Source organism: Alexandromys fortis, unplaced genomic scaffold (genome assembly GCF_014885135.2).
Source record: "Alexandromys fortis isolate MF-2015 unplaced genomic scaffold, M_Fortis_MF-2015_v1.1 scaffold_15, whole genome shotgun sequence".
Taxonomy (NCBI): Eukaryota; Metazoa; Chordata; class Mammalia; order Rodentia; family Cricetidae; genus Alexandromys; species Alexandromys fortis.
Genome location: NW_026067911.1, coordinates 2147256 through 2157861, shown reverse-complemented (window position 1 = coordinate 2157861; position 10606 = coordinate 2147256).

Below are 10606 nucleotides of genomic sequence, written 5' to 3'. Positions count from 1 at the left end.
TTTTCTGTTTAAACAAAAAAGAAAGGCTTTAACTTTAACATAGTAAAATTACATATAACAAAACAGTTATCAAGTAAGAATTACAGTTACAATATTTATATCTATTTTATCTCTTATTATAACTAAGGAAAACTATAACTATCTATTCATTCTTCAACTCCATCAAAGACTCCAGAAGGATATAATACTACCTAAGTAAACAAGAAATAAGAAAACTCTAGAAATGACAGAGACATCTTGCTGCCTGGACAGTTACCCAAAGTTCCTCTGTACCGTTGGGGCATCCATCTTCAGCCTACAGGCCCATGGTTTCCAGAGACATTTCCATGAAGCAGGAAATTTCAAAGACAGTTCAGTCACTTTCTGCTGTGTCCTGCAGAATGTCTCGCAGACTCTTTCATGAAGCAGGAACCCCGAAAGACCATCTCACCTTTAGGCAAGTTCAGCAGTCCTCTTTCTGCGGGTTCTGTGTGTCCAGTTTATGCAACAGTCCAGGCAAGAGCAGTTTCTTGCCCAAATGGCTATCAAGCTCCATAAGGATCCTCTTCGATGCCCATCTTCCTTTTGAAGTAGATTGGTGCTGCCAGGAGCAGACGTGTCTCATTAAACAGAAAAAGAGGAAATGATGTGGGAGTGATTTCTTATTAATAAAGAAACTGCCTAGGCCCCTTGATAGGCCCACCCTTAGGTGGGTGGAGAAAACAGAAGAGAATTCTGGAGGAAAGAAGCTTAGTGAGAGAGTCGCCATGATTCTCCCGCTCCAGACAGACGTAGGTTAAGATCCTCCCTGGTAAGCCAGCTCATGGGCTACATAGAATATTAGAAATGGGTTAGAACAATATGTAAGAGCTAGCCAATAAGAAACTAGAACTAGCCGGGCCAGGCAGTGTTTGAAAGAATACTGTTTCCGTGTAATTATTTCTGGGCATAAGCTAGCCATGCGGGCGGCCGGGTGCTGGGGACGCAGCCCCTCCGCTTCTAATTCAACAACTATGGAGGGGGATATGGGGAAATGTGGGTGGGAGACTTAGCAAGAGGAGAGGTGCAATATCTAGGAAGATGGAAGGAGGAGTAAATAACACTCAAGATGTTCAAAAAAGACATAGGGACTTATTTTCTACTTACTTAAAATAACATATATATGTTTATGTACACACACACACATAATTTAAATGAATTTACACCATTTGGGTTGACAATGTTGCCCAAAACCATAGATTATCTAATTACCCCCCATGGCAGTCATGGGGAACCTCTGAGTAGGGGAGACCAAAAACCCCCCAAAACAATGTAAGTTATTGCTGTTTCCTTTAATGGCTTCCAGAAAAGAAGGTGAGACCCTATTACAGAAGACACCACTCACTTCCAAGACCCAGGACTTGGAAGAATCAGGCTGGATCCTACCTGGAAACCTCCTCCCTAAGGATTAACATGGACGGTACTGGAAGTAGCTGTGTAAGCTGCCAGGGGAGAGAAGGCTTCAACTAAGGCAAGAGTAGTGAGGAGAGGAAGGTGATTGAAGAAATATTAGGAAAGAGAAGGCATGGTTCCAGGCACAGCATTTGACCCCAAGTTGTCTATAACGTTGGGACAACTGTAAGACAGAGAAGAAGACTCAGCTTGAGTAAACAAATGCGGTCTGGAAGGAATAAATCATGTTCCTTCTGAAGTACTCATCGAAGCTCCAAGTGGAGCTAGCCCTCCAGTGGGTTGTCACGAACACCAACAGCCCTTGGGTCTATAGAAGGTCACGGAAAACACACAGGCTTGAGAGCTATGGATGCTATCAATGTTTACAGCCTCTTCGTGGAGAAGATTGTTTCCAGGCAACACGTACCATGACAAGATGATCTTCTCTGTCCTGAAATGTAACATCAAATGGGTAATCCTGGGTCTGAAGAGTGGCTCAGTAGTTAAGAAGGCTGACCCTTCTTTAGAGAACTTTCTCTTCAACCCCAGCCCCAACATGATGGGACTCCACCACTTTAACTCCAGTTCCAGGGGATCCAACACCCTTTTCCGACCTCTGTGGGCATTTGCACACACATGGTCCACATATATATATTCAAGGCACACACACATGTAAACATATAATAAGTCAATATTAAAAAGAAAAACTGGGCCTTTGCTCATGTGACTCCCTCATCTTGGAGCACTGCTCCTTTCTGTCTACATTATGTCTGTACATCCATTTGAAAGACACCACTCGAGTACAGGATCTCAGTAGCTTTCATTCTTTTGGTTTTTGTTTATTTTCTTTTTTTAACTTATTTATTTATTTATTTATTTATTTATTTATTTATTTATTATACACTTTCCAGAATACAGTGCCAGACCCCATTATGGATGGTTGTGAGCCACCATGTAGTTGCTGGGAATTGAACTCAGGACCTCTGGAAGAGCAGCCAGTGCTCTTAACCTCTGAGCCATCTCTCCAGCCCTGTTTTTGTTTATTTTCTATCTCGTTTAAGTATTAATTGCTTTAAATTAATACACAAAGCATGGAACTCTGTTTTTTAACCTCTTGTAGAATAGGGCATTGAGTCTTTGCTGCCTGGCCTCTGAGTCTTTGTACAACATCATTCTTAAAGATATTTTATTCCACAGCACTAAAATCTAGAGTAAAACTATCACATTTTATATAACCTGAACCAAACTTCCACGCTATAATCCACTAATGGTGGGCTTGGGCACATTATCTATGAGCTATGATTTTCTTCTGTGTAACAAAACTGGGGTGGAGCCATTATCTCCCTCTCCAGGCATTTTAAGAATAAACAAAATGACAATTACCAGATGTCTGAAGTCTACTTCAGCCGGACACCTGACTGAAAGCCTGGGCCTTCATCTTCATATCTCCGTTCTCTAACAAAAGAATATAGGGTCTGGCAGTCACTTAGGAAATGCATTCTGGCTTAACACTAATTCGTGAGTCCTAGGAAATCAGATACATGATTATTGTCTCATTTGTTCTCCACAGAACACATCTCAAGGTGATAGGCTAGTGTTGGTCTCCGTCAACCTCACCCTGCTGGACTATGATGTGCACACAAGGACACCAAGTCCAGGACACACAAAGATACCAAGTGCCCATTTACCACCCCCAGTTAATCTACTGCTCCAAATATCTAGTTCTCTCTCTCTCTCTCTCTCTCTCTCTCTCTCTCTCTCTCTCTCTCTCCCTCCTGAATTAAAGTCATTTTATTTTTAATGATGAAAATACTTTTTAGGAAAATGTAGAATATTTAAAATATTGATATGTCATAGGTCAATTTAGTACTTGGTTAAGAGACATAAAGAAATGACTAACTTTTCATTCAGTGAGTCTACTAATGATTTCTACTAAGGAAGAAAACTAGAGTCTGATAGGGTATACAGCAGACACAGTTCTGCACATTTGTTATCGTGAAAAAGTAAATACAACCTCTCTAGTGGGGACGTGGCTGAGCAGACCGTAGTGCAGCGGGCAACTGTTCCCACAAACTGCTGTCTGGAATGTGAGGGACACTTCCTGCAGAGATATAACACGCATGTCTACTCATCCCAGAAAGGGAGCCATGGCAGAACAAAGTCATGATTCCACCAAAGTCCAACTCGGCGAGCCAACTGTGTTTTTTTTTTTTATTAGGGTTACTAACAGGAGGCAGGGAAAGAGTTATGTATAGGGACTGGAATGATCCAGAAGCAGCCTGGTCACCAAGAGTTCCCCCAACACAGGTGACTCTCAAAAGCTGCAGCCTGGGGCTCTCTGCATGCCTTGCAGGCAGCTCCAAGCCCGAAAGCCCCAGTCTCTGGCCTCTGTTGGGCCATCTTCATCCAGTTACTCGCTCCTTCTATGAAGTTGGGAGGAACCTTTGCGAGCCTTCCAAGTTCTGCCTGCAAAAGCCTTGACCTGTGGTTTAGCTCCTAATGCCTAGAGCCCCCCTTTCTCTCTGGGAGGTGATATTCCAGTTGGGCAAAACTGCTCTATAACATCTTCTGAGGCCCACATTCAAAGTGACTCACTTGTCCCAGAAAAAATGGATAATTTCAGAAAGAACTACTTTCAAACCTAAGGACTGGAGAACAAAACACATGCAATCTAAGACTCCGGAGAAAGTAAAAAGCACATTTTTACACACACAAATTGTAGGTAATGTGAAATGAATGAGTACATAAAAGGATGGAAAGAAAACACAAATATTCCATCTACCTAACTCCATTCATGTCTTTAACTCAAGTAATAAGAAGTTTTATGGTTAGAAATACCTGCATATTAAAGTAGGAAGATTATCTAGTCCCAGGAAAGATAAGAGATTTTTTCTTTTCTTTAGTAAAGCATGCACATTTGCAAATTACAATGTTTTATTTATAATTAAAATTTTAATGAGATACACATACTTCAATAAGAGATCAGAAGACTTTTTCCCTTGAGATGCTTTGTAAATCCATTTTAACCTGGGTCCCTGTAATTAACGCATTCTGGGTCTCATGGAAGGCGCCCTTCCTCCTTATTATGGGGTAGCAGGAGAAATACCCTAAACCACAAAGAGGAAACGGGTAAGGAATTTCCCAATGGCCCTGCTCTGCATGTCACTTGGAGTCTGAGCACCACTGAGAACCAAGGTCAACCCCTCCCCTTGCATCCTTGAATCTGCGCATCTCTGACCATTTCCCAGAGATGACTAGCTCAGTGCCCTACCCCTGTCCCCTGGGTGACCTCCCAGCCTGAACCTGGCCTCTGTGCCTTCAGCCCTCTGGTTCACATCATCTGAAACCAACCTGTTTACTGCCTCAGCCTCAAACCCTAACTCACTGTTCACGGGTGCCCTGACAAGTGTCGCCAGCTGCTCCAGAGTCCCTTAGGGCACTCTGTGCACACTTAGGCCAGGCGCTCGTTCACCTGGGACTCCCCGCCCCCTGCTCCTGGTAGTTATCTCTAGAACCCATCACTGCTCGTGGTACCATCTGGTATCAGAAGGTATGCTATAAGGATGACACAGAATCATGTCACACAGTGTGGTCTATTCTGTCTATTTTCCTCACTGCATTTGCTTGCCCGGTCATTGGGTTTGGTTGCTTTGAGTGCTGTATCTTACTGATTTCTATAAACTCCATGCTCAGCACAGGAAACACGGACTCTGCCTAATGACGGAATGATAAGGTGGTACATGAACAAGAATAGTTCATGTATTAATACAAAAGGGGCCTTGGTTTGGGATGGGGCTTAGCAGTAGAGCACCGCCTAGCTCAAGTGAGGCCTTGGATTCCATCTCTAGTGCAATAAAGGTGGAGGGGAAGAACTGGCTTACCCAGCAGGTCTTGGGTTAGCACAAGTTGATGTCAGTCACCCTTACCCCAACAGCAAGCACTGATGGAAGACAGCCACCATTTCCCTGTCAGCACGGCAGAGGAGCATCCGTTGTATAAAGAGCTGTGTCTAACCTAAGATCAAGGCTTACTCTAGATGTAAAATAAACCAACATTAATAAAAACCATTTCTAGGAGCCTTTGAAAAACACCAATGTTAGTAAGTGCATTTATTTAGCAAATTTGAAATCTCCTGAATTTTTTTCCCCAGTGCTTTCTATAACGCTGTTAATTGTCTTTTCATCATGGTTGCTACGGTCCCCACAAGAACATTCTCCACAAGAATCTGCTGGTGTGCATTGTGGAATGAAGACACCCAGGACCAAATAACTCTGACAGAATTTGGAGAGATGCCTGGGAGGGACAGGGCATACATTAAACTCTGAGAAAACATCATTAGTTCGATGTGTGTGAAGACTGCCCTGCCAAACCTATTAGAGCTTGGAGCCGACGTGAGCCATGTTAGAAAAAGCTGGTGTGTGAACAGAGACACGAGGTTCAAGGTCAGGAGACGATGTTCAGATCTTCCTCTGGATGCTGTATTTCCGGGGCACTGCTTTCCTGGTTCTCAGTACGAGAAAGCTGGGCTAATGTCAGACACCTAACTCCATTTTAACCACGACAAATTCTATGCTAATCATTTTTGTATCAGACATACTTAAGCTATGTCAAAGATTACCTAATGTGAATAGGGGAGAAAACACATTTTAATTTCACACCATCTAGATGGACATTTGGGCACCTGGAACCTATTTGATCCTCACCCATGAAAAATAAATACAGTTAATTGGCTCTCTACTCAATGGTCTTCTTCAAAACCTAGTGCGATTTCTTCTTTTCCTTCCCCATAAGTAACTGAGATTTAAAAAAAAAAAAAAAAAAAACTAATGGATATACAAGTGCGAAGACACCGTGGTATTAGGACCTCTGCGACTGGCCAACAAAAAGCTGCCTCTGCGCCTGCAGCATGCTCTAGATACATCTGGCTTACTTGAGCTCACAATGGAGGCTTCTGAATCGTGCTAAAAAGCACTGTTTGTACAAATGCAAATACTGCCCCATCTGCTCGGGCTTTTTTTTTTTCCTTCGGCCGCTTTTGTTCCAGTGTGGTAAAAGCCTGTTTCTTTCCCCTGAAGTGCTCCCGCTGATGGGGGGTGAAGTAGAGGGACAACAGCCGAACATCCATTATCAAACAAATACAGGGGCTTTTCAGCAAGTCATCGCAGGCGATGCTGCCTTTTCCCTGGCATTGAGTTGAAAGCGGTTTGTGCTCATGCAAATAAGACAAACAGGTGGGTAAGAAAAAAACATGTATGTGCTCCACACACTGCAGTAGGCTTTGTATTCCACACACTGCAGTTGGCCTGTAAATCTCCAACTTTCGGCTCTCCTCTTGGGAGCAGGGAGGGTGGCATCCAGGCTGTTTGGCAGCCTTCCTTACATTCCCTTATTATGGTCTAACTACTGATAAGTTCAATTTACTTCTGCCTCATGCTTTCTTAAACATTTGACTTGTATGCGGGAGCACCATTTTAATTCAGGCCAAGTTGCAAGGAAACTTAACCCCCGGGCTTCTGAAAAAATGGTGACTTTCAAGGGATTCTTCTTCAGGACTTGCTGGTGGGGACCTGAAAGGGACAGTGTCCCTCCAAGCTCTGTCTCCGGATGCTCACCGTTTCCGGTCACTAAAACCGACAGAGAAATGAATGACAATTGTATACACTCTCCAAAAGATGCTGGTAGCCATGCCCAGAGGACGAGAACCCTAGAGACCCGCTTTAGACTACTCCGAGCGGAGTACTTGGCCCTCAGCGGGACCCTGAGCCCCACTTTCTCATCCCCTGCTTTTAGATACAAAATTTCTAGCTTGATAAAACAAGGAGAAATGCAAGAGAACTTCCTAAGATCTGGCAAGAGAAGAGCAGATGAAGATCACAAGTGGAGACGAATACAAACACTTTCCTCTTATACAGAAATGTAAAGGTGTCACACAGCATCAGAACAGACTGTTAGAGATTGACTGCTTCCTCTTGCTCTCTGAGCTCCTTTTTTAGGTTTAAGTTTTGTGCATCTCTTTGCAATTAGTGTCAACTTGTGAGCGGTGTCAGGAGACAATGGAACGGACAGAAATGCCCTTGAGTTTAGGGGTGAAGTTGTTATAGATAGAGAAGGGCTTCACATGGCTGGTACACAGCTGAAGATTCTGGGGAGAAAGGCATCCTAGAATGGACCATTTCTTTTCTGCACACACCAGGAAGGTCAGCTAATGGTTGTTTCCTTGTAGCTTACTTTCCTGGACAGGTCTGAATGTGCCTTTCCCAGGCCACGTACTGATGTGAACACTGGTACAGTCACCTCCCGCCACAGTTGCGAGCGGTCCATAGATACCAACATCGCTGTCCCAACAGTTCAGTGACTAAAATGCTATCTGAAATAAATTAATTATTCAGAACCAAAAGCCACTAAAGTGCAGCTATTGTCTTGGCACAGTGTCGATAATTATATTTACAATCCCCGCAATCTATTTTGGAATGACTGACTGAGAAATGTAACCAGATAAAAATAATATCTGTCCTAATAAGGGCCACTTTTTTTTTTAAATCAAAGGTGGTTTCCTTTTATGTTAAGGCAACATAACTTCTCACGCTTCCTGACTTCAAAGAGAAATGCATTATTCCAAATATGTTTTAAACTGTTAACATGAAATCCCTTATACATGAAACTATTAATATAAGGCTGGTCAGGAAAACGTCTAATTCTGCTCATAATAATGTCTGGCTTTAATTAGACCCTGAAGAGCAAAGGATTTAAATTCAAATCTGGCCAACATTAATTACTGAGTTCTTAATATTGTAGCATGTCTTTTTCTAAGTGTCTGGGGTTTGCCCTGTGCTAAGTACAAAGCGAAATTAGCTTTGGAGACAAAGGCCCTGTTATCCCAGGGTGTTGTAGCACCGCTGTACCCCGGAAGCCCTCTCCCAAGAGTAAGAGGCAAGGCAGAAGTCTCATCTTTCCCAAGGCAGAATTCTCATCTGTCCCAAGGCACAATTCTCATCTGTCCCAAGGCAGAAGTCTCATCTGTCCCAAGGCAGAATTCTCATCTGTCCCAAGGCACTTGCTCCCCTTGCATGGGACCCAAAGACCAGCCCTGCACCCTCTAGAGCTCCAGTCTGCGCAAGGGGGAATCTCCTTTGGCTGCATCTCTTGAGGTCCCTCCTCAGTTCTGCTGCTGATGCCACTAGCAGAACTGGAGTGTTCCTGAGCGCACCTCCTGGACAATACAAGAAGGACCTATAAGAATGCACCATGAGCTGCACCCCCCAGGACAGTCCGAGCTTCTGGGGAGGGTGTCTAGGGTCAGCACTTTAACCCCTGAGTGCTGGGGTTAGGGAGCACCACCACTGCCCAGATGAAATTTTGTGGTTGTTTTTTTGTCTTGTTTTTTGAGACAGGGTTTCTCTGCATAGCCCTGGCTGTCCTGGATCTTACTCTGTAGACCAGGCTGGCCTCAAACTCAGAGATCCTCCTGCCTCTGCCTCCTGACGGCATTAATAACCTTCATTAATGACCAACCAATCAGCTGTCCCATCCATCAGCAGGTTTGTTAGATGATCTTATCAGCCTGTTAATTATGCATAACAGGCCTCATAACATCTTCTATAAGGTATTTTGATCTTACTCACCCCCATTACCGTTTCCTCTCTGGTCTCTGCCATCGATTCCCCTGCCTCTGTCCTTCCTACTTTTCCCGTCTTTTTTGAGGGAACATCTTACCCCATGAGTTTCACTAGGGTTGCTCACACAGGTTTTTCATAACCATTCAGGTTCATAGCAGTCTTTGAGCTGTGCTGAAAACAATGTGCTGAGCACAGGGGTCACTGAACAAGGTCTCTTCCGGCTCCGTCCCGCCACGAGTCCCTGTGGCTCAGCCTTGGTCAGTCTGCTCCTCCGAGAACTGGCTGTGATTCCTGCTCAGAAAGCTAATAAATTAAGGTCTGGAAAGAATGCCTTGGAATATTTAAGGATTTTATTCTATGCCATTAATATATTTCTGTAACTTCTCAGGAAAGGTCTTAAAATGATTTCAAAATTGTAAGCAAAAACTACTTATAAAAACACCCTTTCCATGCCAAGTGAGCACTAGCAGCTCCAATTTTGGCAAAAATAAAAAGTCGAATAATTTAAAAATTATTGTGATGAATGAGATAAACATTGTTTATTCATTTAATATTTTATTAATTTACTTCTTACTTTATTTTAGTCGAAAATTTAAGGCTTCCCTCTGGTTCCTAGTAGTATGCCACCCCCCTTGCATGAGGTTCCATTTTTGTGTATCAGTATGCTCTCCTACTTTTCCAACTTCTGTATTCTGAGAAAAATAATTGAGAAACTGGAGTGGGCAGGCAGGGAATATGATTTACCTATTCTGATAGAGTTCAGACTTAACAGTGAACCTGAGACCTGAGGACTCTGAAGGAATCCACTGGTGTGAAATCAACACAGAGGACACTGAACATCCACCTTTCCGGGTGAGCAGCCGGGTCTGGTCCCCCAGAGCCAGGGTGAGAACGCTAAGAAATTGACGTGGTGATTGCAACACCCAAGCTGTAGAGTCTACACAGCCTGCTCTTCAGAGCGATCTCATGCCGGCGAGCAAAACCAACCCAGGCCTTGGAAGACGAGGGTCCGTTCCTAATTTGTTTCAAGGCCTGTGCTGATCTAAAGCAGCAAATTGTGCAGAGAGAGGAGGACCTCGGTGTACTAAAAACAAATACAATGTGGACCATGAAGACACACCAGAGACCGCGGAGCAAGCACTAGAGAGGGCCGGCCTTGTGGGTGGCACGTACTGCAGGGGCGCCCTCTACTGAAGGCTCGTGGGAACGTTTGTACAGGCTAATGGCTGGAACTCCCAGGGAAGTTCAGATGAGAATCTTTAAAATACAAAGTGTGATGACACACGTCTGTGGTAATGCCGTAGCTCATTACTGTGAATGCTAACTTAAATTTTTTTTAACCCAAGAAAAGAAATACAATGAAAGGAATGAACTTAGTTTTCAGAAATTCAAAGTTCTGCCACGTTGTGTAACTTTCTTGCCTAGGAATGGAGGTCCCCCAGATGAACTTGGCCTCAGTTTCAAGCCAGCGTTTCTACTCTGCCAACACGGGGGATGGGCCTGTCTGAGTAGTTGATACTTGCTGGTAACCTGTTAGTTCTTCCTCTGAACAAGCAGGGTAGTCGTGGGTTTGATTGGCC